The sequence below is a fragment of the Cynocephalus volans genome, chromosome 8 (genome assembly GCF_027409185.1).
Source record: "Cynocephalus volans isolate mCynVol1 chromosome 8, mCynVol1.pri, whole genome shotgun sequence".
NCBI lineage: Eukaryota > Metazoa > Chordata > Mammalia > Dermoptera > Cynocephalidae > Cynocephalus > Cynocephalus volans.
In genome coordinates, this window is record NC_084467.1 from 89,774,688 (window position 1) to 89,794,970 (window position 20,283).

Genomic DNA, 20,283 nt, shown 5'->3' on the forward strand with positions numbered 1-20,283 from the left:
ATTATCATGTTTTAATCATTCATTCAGTCATTCTTTCAATTAACGTCTAATGAATGCCTACATTTTTGGAGTACATACAAAGACTAGCTAAATCTCAAGAAGCCTGTCGGTGGTCAGGAGGGGAGGTAAGAAATGCTAAATAAATAATGAGAACAACTTAAAAAGTGTTGCATGTAGTAAAGATGTGCACACAGGATTTGAATACTACGAGGAAGAAGTGCTTGTCATGTTTCTGTTAATATTAGATGATGATTAATTAACCAATATCCTGCTTGATTTATTTTCTGCCTTACCACTCAGTAAGGTCAGAGCACTTCTGACATCTCTATTTGGACTAGAGTAGACTTTAGGCCTGAAAGAAGAGGCCTCTCACGAGAGTCCAGCCCTTCATCTCCTTGTAACAGCCCTTACACATTTAGCTGTATGGTTTACTAATGAGATCTAAATTGTGTCATTAGGAAGATAGTTTGGTTTCATTACCACCAATTCTTTCAGTGTGGCACTGCTAATCTTTACAATTAACCAAGGAAAATCACTACCAACCAATCAGATAACTGGACTGATGAAAACAGTTACTGGAAAATGGTTGGTTTAAAACATAATAGTTTGTTCAGAAAGGATTTTAGAGGAAATAGTAATTCCAAGGGGCATGCTTGGACATGGATAGTCTAAAAATAGGTCTGAGTGTTGGGTTAGTTTATTTTTAAAAATTCACAAAATGAAATATTTTCAGAAGTTTAGTAAATTACCTTACTCTTCGCACACTCATCTTTTCTCTGACGACGGGTATTCAATACCATAAATGGTTACCCCACACAATCACTTCATGTGCTCACACGTGCACTTTTATTTTATGTCCTCTGTATTGTCAAGAGAGCATTGGTCCCAGCAAGCCAAGTTTCAAACACATTAGTTTTCTTTTATTGACATATTTCAAATTAAACTAAATTTTATTTCATTAAAAAAAATAGAGGCACAAGTTTCATACAAATCGCCTACAGTGCAATTTACTATTTTTCCTTTGCTTTTCACAAGAGAGCATATCAATTTTGAGTCAGAAATTCCTATATTTAATTCCAGATGAAAACATAGACATGGTCCTTGATATGTCTGGTTGTAATCAGGTTGTGGAGCCTTCTAAGAAAAATGGCTGAAGGAACAGCTTTCATTTCATGACTCTAACCTCAATAAGGCCAATGGTTGATCATTGCAAGTAACACAAGTACAATTCCTTTAACAGACTGCTAGACAACCAATCTCTCTTGCTATGAAGATAAATATTTTGAGTTGTTCCAGTATTCGTGTATGGTAGGAGACCATTGAATATAAAAATATTACGACTTTGGCATCAGTTTTTATTGTTACTGTAAGTTTTATAACTAAAAAAAAAAAAAATAGAATTTTAGATCTTGATACCATTGTGCATAGAATTTGAGAGAAACAAGCTTTCCTACCTGAAATTCATCTTCCTCTGCTTCTTTTGTTTGTTACAGTATATGAAAGGTAAAAATAATGACAAATGCTGTGGCCCACTCCTTATTCACTTTATTTGGTTTACTTTCCTTAAATCTTATTGTTCCATTACTATTTTTAAAGACATTTCTTATATAATCCTCATATTTCACATGCCCTTCTATTGTAATACAAGCTATTTATTACAAGCTCGTCTAATAATGGTAGTGAACTAAATCTCATATACCTTTTTATTGTTAAAATTATTTTCTTTAGAAAGAGTTCTAAGAATAAGGTCTTTAATATCACCTTAGACTCATTTGTGATTAACTTATTAAGAAATAGTAAGTTATTTATTTTTTTGAAGCAGAACAAACCAGAGAGCACGTATAACTTACCTCTGTAGAAGTAATTTCCCTGGTCTTATCTATCTGTTTATGCGAAGATCTTGTCTGTGCTATATGTTTACACAGAGAGTTAGAGATGATTGAGAGAAAATAGGATTAAATGGTATTAAGTGGCAATTTCAATGAGAAGTCTGAAGTCAGACCAAGAGATCTGATGTGAGTTTCTTGCAAGAGATATATTTAATTGAGGTTTAAAAATGTTTTAAAAGCCTGAGATGAATAATTTTATTAGGAAAAATGCATCAACAAATAAAACTACTAATTGAACTATAATACTGACCTTTAAAATAATACACATGATTAAATGCATATCGTCAGAGTGGCTTTCCTATCTAGATGTAAGGCTTTTAAGTTCCTCTCTGCTTATTGACTTTGGTTAATATATTCTGTGGATCTACACTTGATGTATTCAGGAAAGTAGAAAATAATTAACCACCACTTAGGTTACTGTCAAGAATGACGAAGTAACAGAGATCCACTAGGCTTTCATGGACTGCTGGCCTCACAACATTTTAAATCTTTGGGATCTCATTAGTAATACTTCCAGTACAATATCTTTAAGAATGAGTATTATTTGCACTTTATAAAAGGAACAAATGATTTTCTTGTAAATTTAACTTAATAGGAACAAGTTTTAACAAAAATAGGATTTGATCGACAGGTTCCAGCGAAACACTTGATAGATACAATTGACTAAACACTGTAAAGTGGATGATTGGTATGATACTACAATTTTAGAAAACCAACAGGTATGGGAGGGGAGAAAGAAAGTCTCATTACTCTTCTATAGAAGATGAGCTGACTAATGATGTTTGTAAGAATATGCTATATACCAAGGATATACATTTAGCAGATTGACTTCTCACAACCACCCTATGAAATAGCAGCTATTATCATTCAAATGTGATAGTTGTAGAAACCTTGGCTTGCTTGACGAGATTGAATAACTTCTCCAAAGTCACAATGCTGGAAATCAAATACAGGTCTACATGGTTCCAATCTGACTCTAAATTTAAGAGTATTTGGAAAACAAGGCGATAAATTTTAACAAGTGAAAAAGAACAGGGATTGTACTTGATGAACAAAAAAGATCGGAATTAAACAAAAACAAACAAACAAAAAACCAACTTCCACAAGGGGACTAGGAAGCAGGAAAACTTTACCAATTGAAATATTTTGAGGCTCAAACCAAGTGAAGCTATGTTCTAAACAACCCAAAACACACAGTTCACTTTTTCAGCTATGCCCCATCTTAAAAATGCAAAAGAGCTTTACAAAAAAAGCTGCTTTCATTTTCCACTTAATGTTCTGAGAAACACATTAAAAGTCAAGTGTCAAGTCATGAATCAGCCTGTAATTATTTTAGATATATTGCCCAGCTAAATGTTTTTAAAGCCCCTTCCTATTCATTGCATGATTTAACATTGCTCCTTTTTTATATACAATTAAAATAGGACTCACTATGGAGCTCATACAACTACCACCTTCAGCTGTTAATCAAGAAGTCATTCAAGTGAGAGTGGAGAGATTTTGATGCTGAATCATTTCTCATTTTGTAAAGCACATTAGAATCCCCCATAAAACAAATAGTGACCTATTTCAAGTGAGTGTGCAAGAAAATTATTTAGAAAACAGGGGAAATGATCCACGACATCGGGCTGGACAAGGAATTTTCAAATAAGACTTAAAAAGCACACGAAATATGTCTATTCAGCTCCTTTGCCCATTTTTAAATTGGGTTATTTGTTTTTCTGCTGTGTAATTGCTTGTGTTCCTTGTAAATTATGGATATCAATCCCTTGTCGGATACATAGTTAGACAACTACAGATAGATCTTCCATACAATCCAGCAATCTCACTTCTGGGTATATTCCCAGAGGAATGGAAATCATCATGTCAAAGGGATATCTGCAGTCCCATGTTCATTGCAGCTCTGTTTACAATAGCCAAGACATGGAACCAACCTAAATGTCCATTGATGGATGACTGGATAAGGAAAATGTGGTGTGTATATATATATATATACACATACACACACACACACACACACACACACATACATACACACCATGGAATACTACTCTGCCATAAAAAATAATGAAATTCTCCCATTTGCAATAACATGGATGAGCCTGGAGAAACTTGTGTTGAGTGAAATAAGAAAAGCACAGAGGGATAAATCCACATGTCCTCACTCATAAGTGGAAGCTAAAAGAGAAAGAAGGAAGGAAAGAAAGTCCACAGCGGTGCGTTGGACTTGTGGAGGGAGAGAACATACCTTGGGATACAAAGCGGAGTGGGGGGGATAAAAAGAGGGGGAGGGAGACTGGGGAAAATTGGTGAGGGACATAGGGGAACAAACACAATTTGTGGTAATGTGCATGCTGCCAGTATGCTTCTGGCCTTCACATCTTGGGCACGAGGGGTGACAATCAGCTTTGTATCTCATGGATATTCATAACCAATAAAAAAAATTTTTTTAAATAAATAAAAAAATTATCAAGTCTGAGTAACTTATCTTTCATCAAAAAAATAAAAAAACAGCACATGCAATAAAAGCAAAATTAGACAAGTAGGATTACATCAACCTAAAAAGCTTCTGTATATCAAAGGAAACTGTTAACAGAGACAACCTACAGAATGGGAGAAAATATGTGCAAACTATACATCTGACAAGGGGTTAATCTCAAGAATATAAAAGCAACTTAGCAGCAAAAGCACAAATAACCCAACAGAGAAATGGGCAAAAGATCTTAATGGACATTCCTCAAAAGAAGACATGCAAATGGCCAACAGGCACAAGAAAAAATGGTCAGCATCACTAGTCCTCAGGAAAATGCAAATCAAAACCACAATGAGATACCACCTCAGTCCAGTGAGAAAGACTATTATCAAAAAAACAAAAGAAAAAATGTTGGTGAGGATGTGGAGAAAAGGGAATATTTCCACACTATTTGTGGGAGTGTAAACTAGTATAGCTATTATAGAAAACAGTATGGAGGTCCCTCAAAAAATTAAAAATAGAACTACCATTTGATCCAGCAATCTCACTACTAGGTATATACCCAAAGGAAATGAAGTCAGTATGTCAACGAGGTATCTGCACATTCCCATCTTTATTGCAGCACAATTTACAATAGCCAAGACATGGAATCAACCTAAGTGTCCAACAGTAGATGAATGGATTAAAAAATGTGGTATACATACACAATGGAATACTATTCAGCCATAAAAAAGAATGAAATCCTGTCATTTGTGGCAATATGGATGGACTTGGAGGACGTTATGTTGAGTGAGATAAGCCAGGCACAGGAGGGCAAATACCATATGACTTCACTCACTTGTGGAATCTAAAAACAAAACATGTTGATATTACAGAGGAAGAAAGTAGAACGGTAGTTACCAGGAACTAGGGAGAGGAAGGAGGGGGAGAAAAAACAGAGAGAGATTGGCCAATGGGTACAAGATTCAACTAGATAGGAAGACTAAGTTCTGTTGTTCTACTGCACAGTGGGGTGACTGTGGTTAACAGTTAAGTTTTGCATATTACATAATAGCCAGAGGAGAGGCTTTTGAATGTTTTTGCCACAAAAAATGATAAATGCATGAGGTGATTGATACATTAACTACTTTAATCTGATTATTATACAACATATATATGTTTCAAAACATCACATTGTATCCCATAAGTATGTATAATTACATTGTGTCAATTAAAATTAAATATATGTGTGTGTGTGTGTGTGTGTGTGTGTGTGTGTAAAGACTATGACAGTTTGGTTTTTCAATTCAGACTATGACTCACACATGTCTTGAAAACTGGTTTGGGTGTGACAATAATATTTCACATGGCACTTTTTGATGGTTTGACCATCAGAACAAATTGCCACAAACTTGTCCTTTGTTTTCTCTGACACATATTTTTTGAGAGCAGAACAAATGACTGTGCACACTTCCTCAGCCATGACTTACTTGTGGCCTCTCAGTTTTCTCATATGTAGTAGACTCTATTAGCATGAGAAATAGATGAGAAAATGAAAATTTCTGTTGACTTTTACTTAGATAAGGAAACATCAAAATTTTTCTTGAAAATGGCCAGACAGTAAATATTTCAGGCTATTATTTGTGTATGTACAATCCCTCGACTCTGCTACAGCAGGAAAGCAGCCACAGATAGGACATAAATGAATGGTGTCCCTGTGTTTCCAAAAAAAATTTATTTATAGAAAGAAGTGGTGAGAGGATTTGTCTTCTAGGCTGTGATTTGCCAATCTCTCTAACTTAGATCTATAGCCTACCACCTGGAAGGATGTGGTAAATAGAAACTGGAATTTTAGAAACATGAGGAATTTTAGAGGTTTGTCTGGCATTCCCCCATTTGTTTTAAATGAGAAAATTAAGACCTGGAATAAAGAAGTGAATTGCCTAGGGCAGCACAGGTACTCAGTCACAGAAAAAGGAGAATCCTTATCTCCCAGGCCACTCTTCCTTTGTGATCACTGCCCTGGTTGCCCAGACAGTCACAGAAAAAATGACCTACCTGAGAGTGTGGAAGTATACCTTCTTGGCAGTCTAGCATCTTTCTGTATGTCAATACATGCAAACACATGCTAATTCAAATGGGATACTTGGCAGGACTTAGGGATCCCCATTTAGTTGCTACTAAAAAAGTTATCCCGAAAGAATACAAACTAGAATAAAATTGTTCCAAAGACTGATTAATTTTTTGTGGTCTGCATAGAGCTGCCTACTCATTTATCCAATTCCCTGAGCTGGGTCTCCTCTGTGGTGGTCTCTTCATTTTTGCAAAGATCACACAGCAAACATGCTCAGGCTCATCCTTTTCATTAAAGCACACAGCCACCATGGCTAACTCAGGCTTTGTGGTCCCTGGTGCAAGGCAAATGCTGGAGCTCCTTTCAAGCTGAAACTTTTCATGTCTGGTGATAGACTGGAGTTGAGTGAACTTTAACTTGGAGTGAGGTCTGGAGATTAAAGGAGGCGATTGACTTTGGAACTAGACTTCTTTTAGAGTAGGAGACTAAAAGAGAGAGCAAGTTTTCTGTAATCTGTTTTTGGAGAGAAAAATGCTTTGAAAATAAAGGCAAATTCAGGGGTTTGGATATTTCAATATAAACATAAATAAAAATGAATCAGTGCAGCATTAAGTAGAAATTCTTATAAAAGGAAAAATAAACATGGCTCTGATAAAGATGATAATGAAAATAATAAGCGATTTTATTCATAGAGGGCTTACTATAGGACAGACACAGTTTTAAGTGCTTTGACATGTATTAAATAATTTACATTACATTATATTCTGTATAAAACCTCTCAAGAGCTCTCCATTATATACAGAATAAATCCAAAATCCTTAGCATGTAGATCAATATTCCTCCACATACATTTTTAGTACTTTCATTATTATCTTGCATAAATCATATGCCCTAGACATTTGGTGCTACTTGCTATTTTTTAAAAGCTTTTTATTATCTTCTCTGAACCAGACACTGCTTAGGTGCAGGGAATACTAAAAACAGGATTCCCATTTTACTTTTGAGGAGCTTACTGTTTAGCTAGGGAAACATCTTTCCATTAGTTCTAGACCCTAACTGGAAGGAATGGAGGTTAATAAGGCCTCCGTTGAACCCCCAAATAATTAATTAGTTAATTAGCACAACTACACAAGGGATCTTCAAAAAGTTTATGAAAAGATTGTATTATTCCATGAACTTTTCAAAGTACCCTTGCATTTATTGTGCATTTTGATCCTGCCATTTAAATATTCAATTCCATTTATTACTTGAGTACTTTCTAAGTTACCGTTGAATGGAAGCGTACATGTTAAAAGGTATCAGTTTAAGTTTATCCATATTTTTTAAAAAAGGAGAAATAAGCACCTGTGGAGAAGCTATGCTAAATTTAGGAGGAAAACAGATTGATTATTTGTATAAAGGAAAGAAGAACGATTAAAATAAAAATACAGTAAAAAAAAAAAAAAAAGATATTGAAAAGGGTCAAGGAGTATGAGGACTGAAAAAATATACTTTAATTTGTCAAGGAGGAAGTCACCAAGAAAGCATTTTCAGTAAACTGACAGTAATAGAAACCGAATTTCTAGTGGCTACAGAGGAAACAAGTGACCAGAGTCTAGGAAGTGGTCATTTAAAGCGTTTGCATTGAATGCAATTAATCCAATAGTAGCTTTAGAAGCAACATATCATTGAGGTGTCTAAACTTTCAGAATCCATCAGTTACCCAAGTTATCCATAGGAAGAGATCAGCAGGCTCTGTTTATGTTAGTGTTTCTACATGAAACATTTGTATTTTTAAGATATTTTATTTTGATATTGTAAAGACACTATGGTTAACAGAAAGAGTGCATTTTTAAATGAAATGAATCCTACTAGACCCTTTCAAATCACTTTGAAACTTTAATTGATGATCCAAAACCAGTTATATTTGGGTATATGCAAGAGCTTGTAGCAGACTATAGAAAACATGGAAGAAATGATGGAGTTATTTTGAAAGAAGATCCTGGTTCCTTTTTCTAGGGTTACTATACCAATAATTCTTTGGACTAAATTTTAGTAACAAATATCAATTAAAAAAAAAAAAAGCATGTTCTTGCTTCATTCTTAAAGAGCATAATAACTCTAACACTTTTTGAATGATCAAAAACAGAGAACATACATGTTTCAAACAGTACTAGGTCTCTAATTAGAGCCTCTTTCCTCTGGTTAAGCACAGGCTGACACAGGAGGCAGTGCTGGCATGCTGGCTGAATATTTCTCTTTTGTTTTCTCAACTCTGATAGGAGTAATTTAACATTTAGCTCATAAGCAACAGTGTTTGTAGTAGCTGGGTTACCTCTGTATTTCAAAACTTGGGAGGGGGAATTTAACTGACATTTGCCTATTAGTGAAGAACAGTTGGATTTTGAGATGTCTAAATAGCTAAGAAAAAAGCAGCCATCTTGGTAAATTGAACTGTCAGCTGCTTAGACTATGAAAGATTGGTGTGTGACTTCTTAGTAGGCATCCTAAAAGATCACTCATTATTAGAACACATGGTCTAACACAGTAGATTCGAATTTGAAGGAGTTACGCCTTTTTTTTTTTAGAAAGTTAGTGTATTAGTCAGGGTTCTCTAGAGAGACAGAATTAATGGGATATGTTATATATATATGGGAGAGGATTTATTAGAGGAATTAGCTCACACAGTTGTGAAGAGAAGTCCCATGATAGGCCGTCTGCAAACTGGATGCCGGTAGCGTGGCTCAGTCCAAGTCCAAAGGCCTAAAAACCAGGGAAGCCAATGGTGTCCATGGTGTAAGTCCTGGAACCCAAAAGTTGAAGAGTCTTGAGCTCTGATGTCCACAGACAGGAGAGAAGAGTGTATCCCAGCTCCAGCAGAGAGTTAGAGCTTGCTTCACCTTTTTTTCTCTGTCTTTTGTTCTCTCCGGGCCCCCAGCGGATTGGATGGTTCCTGCCCACATCGAGGGCGGGTTTTTCCCACCCAGTCCACTCAGACTCTCATCCTAATCTCTGCTGGGAACACCCTCACGGACACACCTAAAAAGATAGCTTTACCAGGTTTCTTGGCTTTCTTCAATCTAATCAAGTTGACACCTAAAATGACCCTTCACAGTTAGGAAACATACTGCATTGTCAATGTATTATTTTAGCAAGATGGGTGGACAGCTAATGTTTTTGCTTAACTCAAAATTATTCACTTTCTCTCTGATAATAGAACCGTAATTTTCTTAGGGGATCCACCTCTTCCTAGTGTTTACTCCATGTTGTTGGTGAGGGTTTGACTCTATCTCTGGGCTTAGGAATGGGCACTTAGATGGGTGCACCCTCTGGCTACAATGATTGTTTCAGGGTTAGTCATATGACCTACCTATATTCAGAAAGACTTTTGTGGAACCAGTAGGAAGAGAAAAGTTTTCTTTCCACTAGTAGAATTAGAGGTAAGGTTGATGTAAGCCTGAATCTTCTGAGGCCATCACATCAAACCTAAAACTGAGAATGAAGTCTTTATAAAACAAAACAGAGCCGAGAAAGAGACAGTGAGGCCAAGTCCTGAAAACATCAGTTGAATTATGGATGTAGCCATATCTGCAACTATGTCAATGGAATTTTTTTTTTTGCATGAACCAATATGTTCTCTCTTTAGCTTAAATCAGTTTAGAAATACAAGCAGCCAGCATCTTTTTATCACCATCATTCAATTAAAAATTTTGTTAAAATAATAGGAAGAATAAAAGACAATCCTTTAAAACAGAAATAATATAATTTTATAAAATCATTGCAATTAATGTTCTCATTTCTCAGCAGGCATGTGAAAACCTTTTTACTGGGCACCAAGAAATGGCTGATCTGATAGGGCAGTCACTGAACTGAGACTCAAGAGACAAGAGTTTGAGTCTCATTTCTATCAGTAAATATTACAGATTGTTAGGGAGTTCCTTAAATTCCCTGCATCTGTGGTCCCTCAGTTTTCAACTGGAATAAATGATTCTTGCATAGCTACCCTATATACTAGTTATGAAGAGAAACGTGTAGACTCGTTTATATAAAAATGTTCAAAAATTTCAAGTCACCATAATGTACATTTATTAATTTTTAAATTGTTGTTATGACTTGCAGGCTGGAGAAATTTAAATTTAACCTCTGAGTTACTTTGGCAAACTAATCTGTGTTTCTGCTTTTATGCAGAATCTTTCAAAGCTTAAAACATTTGTAGAGGTCACTACAATATATGGTTTCAATTTTTTTGCTAACATTTTGGGTGCAATTTTATTGCAATTTTATAAAATTCACATTCATTGAGTATGTTAGAGTTAAATGAAATAAAGTCATATTTTTTCAAAAACACTCACATTGTATGAAGAAATGAACATCTGTTTTATGGGCTAATTATGTGATATGTAGCAGGCTTTTTAAAATTTTGTTTTGTTCATCGTTATGTTTTGAAGGATTGGTCAACGAGCCATATCATAAACACTGTTAAAATGGGATTCTTGTGCATGAATAAATTTGAGTTCTTTTCTGTACTCTCAGCAGATTTTCTGTTTTAAAAGACAGACTAGGTCTTAAATGGATTTTATAGCCACAATGAAACAACTGACTTTAAATCATTTTAACAGGCAAAAAGTCTGATTTAGTAAAGTCCAGTGTTTCCTTCCCGAAAGACTATTCTCTTTGGTTCTGTTATTTTTAAAGTTCTGGACACTAAGCTGAGCTTCTGTGAATTTGGGATCAAAGGAGAGAAGTGTGGGTGTGTTTCTGTAAGACAGAATCTGCTTCATAGTTAAGTATTCACATCACATCCGATCCCATTTGTCAGTAGAAAGGAAAACAGGGAATGCAGATAAAGTAATTGCTGACTGCTCTTGAGGCTGTGAGGCACCGTCCTTTCCTAATCCTGCACGTGTGTTGGTTCAGACTGTCTGCTCGTTGGCAGCTTGCCATTCAGATGAGTGGTTCGCCTTCTCCTCTCAGTTTGCCTTTGAAGTTTCCTGTTGCAAGCACCAGAGGTAATGGGCCATTTTGCACAATTTATAGGAGCAAAGTGAAAGCAGCAATTTCTCCTTCAGAAAGCTACTGAAATGTCACCTGCAGTGAGTGCATGTTTGGTATCAACAAGGTCATGTACTCGGCCATTTAAACAGTTTGATCAAAACCAAAGGGCCTCAGTGTTTTGAAGTGGTAAAACATCACGGGGGTGTGATGACTTGCCCCAAATATGCCAACATCTTTTTCAGGCTGGCATCTCTCAATCAGGCTCTATTTCATTTTAACACTTTCCTGTATTGAGCTGATTTATTAATTCTACATGAGCTGTATGCCTTCCATAACTGAGGCTTTCTTGATAAAATGGATTTAGCTGCTTCTAGGCTTCAATGAAAAATAGTGTGGTAGATAATCCATAAGGACTCTGGAGCCAGACTATCCTGAGGTTCAAATTTCAGTTCTGTCACTAATTAGCTGTGTGACTTTGAGAAATCTTCCTAATCTTTCTGTGCCCCAGTTTTCTTACATGTAAAATGGGGACAACTACTTTACAGGTTGGTTTGGAAATATTAAATAAACTAACATAAGTGAAGGTGCTTGGCAATTTTAAGTACTCCATCACTGCATGTTATTATTATTAATTATGATTCAAATTTGATAATTTCCTTAATCCTTTCTTTTGCTGGTAGGAAAAGTTAATGAAAGCATCACATAATTGATTCTAGAATATTTATTGACTATATATACTATGTTTATATCGCGATCATAAGTACAGTTGAAGACAGAAAACCAGATTATTAGTTCTTGAATGACTATAGTGATGTCTGATATGGGATACTTTTGACACAGGGTAAAACGGGTAGTTATCAAGGGATCTTTGCAATTTGTTTTGATTGAATCAGTTAAGTAAGCAAGCAAGACCTGTATAGCACTTGAAGCTACATTGAAGTCAATGGGCAAGGCACTGGAAGGTCAAAGAAATATATTAGGAGTCCTTTTGTGTTGATTAAGCTTGTTGAACTTTGGTGTCTTTGGTTTAAAAAGAGTACACTACCTGGTTCCCAAGACAGTGCTTGACACACAGTAAATATTTATTGAATAACTGTCTTTTCAATATACAAAGCAGTTTCATATATACCTTCTCTTCCAGGGTTTCTCAAGCTTGGCACTGTGGACTATTTTGGGCTGGATGACTCTGTTGTGGAGGAGTGTTCTGTGCACGTAGGACGTTTAGCAGTGTCTTTGGGTTCTATTCACTAGATCCACAATCTCTCATCCAACAGCCCTCCGGTTACGATAACCAAAACTGTCTCTAGACATTGTTAGATGTCATGAGGGTCAAAACTACTTTCATTTGAGAATCAGTGGTTCAAACCTCCTTGTGTGGGGGATGCTGGTATCAGGTTCCCAGTTTATAGCTGAGAAAACTAAATTTCAGAGCATTTACAAGACTTATGCAGCATCTCCTGTCTAGTAGCTGGCAGAGCCAGCCCTGGAACTCATAATATCTTCTACTGAATCCTACACCCTTCCTCTGATGTACGTGACCACATGACATAAAGGCCACCACTTTTGCAGCAGGCGCAGTTTATGTGGTGCAGTAACATGCAAAGGCAGCCTGGCTGATTCACCTGGGCTGGTTGGAGTAGGACCACACAGCATCTTTTCAGCTATGTTTCTATTTTCTGGGCGGCTTTGAAAAGAATAAGAAATGGATGTAGTGATAGTTTCTGGGGATCAGTAATACTCCCAAAAGGAATATGCTGTTTACTTATATTATAGGACAACAATGTGTCTATCTTATTTAGAGAGATGGGAAAAGGAACTTGGTCAGGTTTTCCTGGCCAGGGACACAGCTACTTGATGTGGAAAGACATTCTGATTTTGTTTATATTTCTGGTAGTCTAATTTAATTTTCTTTTCTTTCTCTTAGAGAATAAAATATTCAAATCTTTCCTGGGGGAGAAGGTAAGGGAAAAAACACCTAATATCTAGAGTCTGGTTTAAATCATCCCTGTAGACTGGCCTGTGAAATACAATTGCTGCTGCTTCCAGGTGGTTTTATAGACACAAGAGATCTAAATTTTACATAAGTGTGAAAATAAATTAGGGCCTCCTCCAGATGATGCTCCTGAACTATAAATCTCTGTTGCAGTTCCAAATTCTATCTAAACAACTTGGCATTAGAATTCACTCAATGAGATAAGCTGGGCTATGGCAGGTGTAAGCAATGATCACGATTAATATAAAGAGGCTAGAGAGAAAGATAAAATGGAAGCAACAGATACAGAATGAGGGAACTGGAGAGAGTTGGAGGACATCATGAAAATGAACACATGAGAGTCATTTATATGAAGAATTTAGTAAAAGAGAGAGAGAGATGAGAACCCTCCGTTTTCAATCAGGTCTGTTTATATGCATCACAATGAGCATAAGGGGACCCAAGACAGATTTTATTTATTTATTTTTTTTTTACTTTTTATTTTTATTTTTTTAATTATTTTTTTTTTCAATTTTTTTTTTTTTTTAAATTTTATTTTGTCGATATACATTGTGGCTGATTATTGTTCCCCATCACCAAAACCTCCCTCCCTCCTCCCTCCCCCCCTCCCCCCCAACAATGTCCTTTCTGTTTGCTTGTCGTATCAACTTCAAATAATTGTAGTTGTTATATCTTCTTCCCCCCCCCGGTTTGTGTGTGTGTGTGTGTGTGTGTGAATTTATATATTAATTTTTAGCTCCCACCAATAAGTGAGAACATGTGGTATTTCTCTTTCTGTGCCTGACTTGTTTCACTTAATATAATTCTCTCAAGGTCCATCCATGTTGTTACAAATGGCAGTATTTCATTCATTTTTATAGCTGAGTAGTATTCCATTGTGTAGATGTACCACATTTTCCGTATCCACTCATCCGATGATGGGCATTTGGGCTGGTTCCAACTCTTGACTATTGTAAAGAGTGCTGCGATGAACATTGGGAAACAGGTGTACCTTCGACTTGATGATTTCCATTCCTCTGGGTATATTCCCAACAGTGGGATAGCTGGGTCGTATGGTAGATCTATCTGCAATTGTTTGAGGAACCTCCATACCATTTTCCGTAGAGGCTGCACCATTTTGCAGTCCCACCAACAATGTATGAGAGTTCCTTTTTCTCCACAGCCTCGCCAGCATTTATCGTTCATACCATCTAACCCAAGACAGATTTTAGATAAGAAAGTAAATATTGGTAGAAAAGAGTTTGACATAGGTTTATCATTATTTCTAAAGCTGTTATTAAGTCATCAATAAAAAAAATCATTTGTTGCACCAAGACCAAAATCAAGGGACTTGAAGCAAAGATGGGAGTCAAAGCACTGAAACCAGTGTTTCACTATCAACTAACTCTCCAAGTTTAGATCAGTGGTTCTGAGTTTAGCCTAAAGCGAATCATCTGGGGGACTTTAAAAACCTGTATTACTTGGCTTCCCCCGCCACCATTTCTGATTCTTTAGATCTGGAATAAGAGCACAAGAATTTGCCTTTATAACAAGTCCCTGTGTAGTGGTGATACTGCTAGACTAGAAGCCACACTGTGAACCACCATTCAAGCCACCACTGGGACCTATGTGACGCCCATTTTCTCAGGTGTAGATTGTGACTGAAGTCTACCTACCACCAAAGTATTCATGTGTGAGATGTCCTTTTCAAATCTTTTTAAATCTGTCTATCCATACGCATACTTATAAAAGTTTCTCACTTTTAAAAAATCCCTTTCAGCTATAATTTAGGAGTATTTCACCAATCTGGATTACTTTACTGGAAACATAATCAGATTATTGTAGCATACGAAGACTGTCAGTGCTACATTCTGGTGTTCTGGACATTTTATATAACTGATAAATGGACAGAATTTTCTTGTCTGTGTGGCAGAAAATTGGCTCTCACACCTTTTAAGTTGGTCTATCTCTGGCTATGCTTTTTTCATGCTTTCTGATATTCTTTAAACAATTGGGAAAAAGAAAAACTCTTACAACAGACAAATTCTAAAATAACACTTCAACAGATCATTGATAATCTATTTCTCAACTTCTCAGAATTCCAGATCATCATCAAGTACCACTTCTCTATATAGTGTCATGTTTTATACTTATATACTAATTTATAAAACCAAACACGTTACAAACAACCAATAGAAACCTCTAATTTAGAGAGTGGCTAACCTGAATTATATGAAGTCCTAAAGGACAAAAATGTTGTTAAAGAGTAGTGGCAATTTGAATTTTTTGTAACCCACTCCTAATTTCTCTATGTACTTCCATAAACAAAAAGAGACACTTCAGACATTTAGAGTAATGAAATTATTATTTGCAATTTTATGTTTAGGCAAACATTTCGAGTCATGTTATGTCCTACACATTATACCAGCTGCCAGGAAAACTCATTTAAATGAGGAATTGATCATAGTTTTTAAGAAACTTAAAATATATCAGGAAGACAACTTATAAATAACAATATATAATACCATGTACAATCTGCTGCAATGGGGCCATGTACAAAATATTATGAGAACAGACAAAAGGGAATAAAAATAAAACAGTATAAATGGGAAATTATTTCTAGAAAGAAATGCCTCATGAATGACCAAATAATCCACTAAAATTATTTAGGCTATTCAGAACCTTAAAGACTATTAGCTTTGATGGGACTAAAAAGCAGAAATAAGAAATCACTAGGAATTTTGAAGAGATTCTTGTTTTTCATATTATTGAGGCCTTATAAAGGCACTTGTACTTTGACTAAATGTCTCCTTCCATCCATCCTTCCATCCTTCCATCCATATACTTTAAATGGTTCTCTGTATTTAAAGTACCTGGCCATTTGCTGATGAAAAAAAGAGAGATATCCTGATGCTGACTATAATTTATCAGCATAATTTACCACTATTCGTCAAATACATATATTGAAGTGCTCATAATCTTTTAGTTATAGATATTCTTGAATCTGGAAGTAATAATAAAAGTTGAAGCAGGAGGGAAAAGAGGTTATATGTAATTCTTGAGATTATGTAGTGTCATTGAATATCAGAGCTAGGACTAAATTTCAGATCTTTTTATAGGTATAGTATGAATGAAATTTCTGCCACCATGTTACTTCTTTTTGAAAGTTGAAATGGAGCTGTGTTTTGAACATACTTAAAGAGGAGTAGGTTTGAGATAGGAGTTTCCTAAGCCTGGAGTGACAGCCGTGTTGGTGAATGGGGTGAGTGGGAGAGAAGATTGCTTGAAAAGTGAAACTTGAAGTAACATTAGCAGTGAACCATGGAACTTTCCCCTTTTAAGGAGATAAAAACTTTTTTTGATTTTAAGTACATGTCGACTTTTAGAATGTTAAATGATGTCTTTCCTGAGCAAGGCCATCTCTATGTGTACAGGTTACTGAACATGCAATGAGCCTTCTCCTTCTGCTTTACTGATTAAGACTAATTACTTTTTATAGTGCACAGATACGATGTGGGGGGGGGAAGGGATGCAGAGGAACGGTTAAAGGGGCATGAAAATCAAGTACAATTTATTTTGAGAAGTAAAATTGAATTAAATTAAATTTTTAAAAAAGAAATTACTTGTTATGGATTGAATTGTGCCCCCCACCATCCAAATGTTTATGTTGGGATTTTAGGGAGCTAATTAAAGTTAAATGAAGTTATAAGCATGGGGCCTGAATCCAATGGGATTTTTGTCCTTATAAGTTTAGGAAGAAACACAAGACATTTCTCCTTCTCCACAAGCATAGAGGAAAGGGTATGTGAGGACATAGCAAGAAGGTGACCATCTGCAAGCTAGGAGGAGAGTCCTTTGCTGAAACCAGTGCTGTTGGCACCCAGATCTTGAACTTAAATTTCTGTTCTTTATGCCTCACAGTATTTTGTTATGGCAACCCAAGATGACTACTACCTTACCCAACAGTAAGAAATAGTGTATTTTAATTTTATCCATTTGACCTCATTGGTCTTAACATCTATAGAATATTATGTGACTGGTTGAGACTGGATGAATTTTTCTAAAGATGTTATGTTTTGAAAGGGCTGATAGGCCCCTTCGTTGAAAGCTTAGAAAGCAATGGTAAAAACTTTATGGCAAAGATGGGATCATTCTATATAGAATTTAATATAATTATGAACTTTTTGCCCTCGAGAATGTCTAAGTAGTCATCCCCTGGATAGAGAATATTTCCTGGTATATTTTAACTTTGTTTGCCAGACACACTCCTTAAATTCACGTACAGCATGTACTGTGACTAATGCAAACAGAGCAGACATCAGATCCATTTCATTAAGAAAAGATTAGGTAGAGATTCAGTAAATTTCCCATGAAACTTTGATGCACAATTCACTCCTTAATTAAAAGCAAACAGCCTTGCATTCTAGGATTAAGCTACCTAATCATACAAAAAAGAGAGAATATATTGATAAAAAAAATTTGAACAAAAAAAAGGAGGAAAATACTACAAGAATTTTCCCCAGATGAATACCATCCCAGAATACCATTTCAAAACGCAAAAATGAAAATTAAAACATTTTTGAATAATCTATGCTTCAGATTCCCCCAACTCATGCAGATTAAAATTCTCACTGCTCTAACCATAGGTAGGAGTCAAGCCGATGAGACCTTGGGAAAAAAGAGCAGATACTGAGAGACTGTTGATCCAGACTACTGACGACATTCTATCTGAGATTTCAGCATTAATTCGACCTCCCGTACTAACTCACTGTGTAACCACAGCAAGTGAGTTAATCTTCCTGTGACTCCATTCATGCTGTTGTTAAATGGAAATAATAACACCTACTTCACGGGAGTACTTGGAGGTTTAATTAAATTAGTGCTTTTAGCTTCTTAGATGAAAGTGGCTATAGAAATGCAAAGTGCAATTATTAAAGTCATTTTTCCTTTTCTTGTGTGGAACATGATGATTGAAACACATTTATTTTAATTGGAAAGTGACTAATTGCCTAAAGAAACCCTTCCTCATGGCATGTGGTACATGGGACAATAGGATAAATCTCTTCACAGTAAATTGGATCATAACCTGATTCTATATTTAGCAATAATAATAAAAAAATCCCATATGTGGCAAAAAGTTTAGTTATTTTAAAAATCATTCTACATATAAGAATTCTAATACCATAAGGCAATAGCACTGGAATTTGGCTTATAGTCTGGTCCTGAAATGCAGTGTCTCCCACACCACCATCTAGAGGGTTAATTCAATGTCCCAGCTCTTTTTCTGGTAAATTGGCTACTTTTGCTTTTTGGCAAAAAAGCAGTGCTATGTAAGAAGGGAGGATGCCAACTCTCTGAAAAGAGAAAAATTCCACCAGAAAAACAATTTGTGTATATACACTCTTGTCTGGGGTGTAAACATGTGATAGAGTGGCTTGGGATAAGGCCACTGAGAAGCAGGAGGTTAAGGAATTGAGAGGCCCCAGTACTGGAAAATCACCTACAATGGTAGTATTAGAAAGAGTAATGATGAGTCAGGATTCAAAATTCTAAAAAAAAAACCAGGAGTGGGACGTATGGATCTGCAGATGATTCTACAAAGAAGTGTAATGAATGGTGAATTTTGATGAAAATAGATTCAAAACTGAGCAGTGGTGCTATTAGGATGAATGGACAACAAGTGGCAATGAAGACAGAGAGGACCCAAACTCACTTCCAGACCCAGGTGTATGAGATGAGAGGAAGTAACCCTCTTCTGAAAGGGGCCAATTGTGCCCTTGGGGAAAAGCCAGGTTTTTATTAGACTTAGCAGAGGTTTTCACCACTGATTACACACTAGAATCTTCTTAGAAACTTTAAAAACAGTATAGCTACTGGGCCCTTTCCCAGACCAATTAAACCGGGATCTGTAGAGGTGGATTTCAGAGAACAGAATGAAAAAGCAAGCAAAATACATAAATATAGTCAGCTGATGTTTGACAAAGAAGCAAAGGCAATACAATGGAGGAAAGACAGTCTTTTCAACACATGATGCTGAAACAACTGCACATCCACATGCAAAAACAAACAAACAAACAAAAATCTAGACACAGACCTTATACCCTCCACAAATATTAACTCAAAATGGATCACAGACCTAAATGTAAAACTATAAAACTCCTAAAAGATAACATAGGAGAAAAATCTAGATGACTTTGGGTTTGGTGATGACTTTTTTAGTTGCAACATCAAAGGCACAATCAATGAAAGAAAGAACTGATAAGCTGGATAATTTGTTACTGATAATTTGGAAATTTGAACTGATAATTTGTTAAAATTAAAAATGTCTGCTCTGTATAAAACATTGTCAGAAGAATAAAAAGATAAGCAACAAAAATCATATCAGATAGAAGACTGTCATCCAAAATAAGCAAAGCACTCTTAAAACTCAACAATAAGAGCATGCTACAAATGAATAAAAAATGGGCCAAAAACCTTAAGACACCTCATCAAAGAATATATTTATGGCAAACAAGCATATGAAAAGATGCTCCACATTGTATGTCATCAGAAAAATGCAAATTAAAGCAACAGTGAGACATCACAGTACAATTAGAATGGCCAAAACTCAGGACACCAATAGCACCAAATGATGGTGAGGATGTGGAATAACAAACTCTCATTTACTGCTGGTGGGAATGCAAAAATGGTATAGCCACTTTGAAAGACAGTTTGGTGGTTTCTCACAAAACTAAACATTCTCTAAAAAAATAAACATCATTAAAAAACTAAAACAAAAATAAAAATTGAATAAAATAAATAAAAACTAAACATCATAAAAACTAATCATCATAAAATAAGATCCAGCAATTGTGCTCCTTGGTATGTGCCCAAAGGAAATAAAAGCTTATTTCCACACAAAAACCTGCACACAGATGTTTAT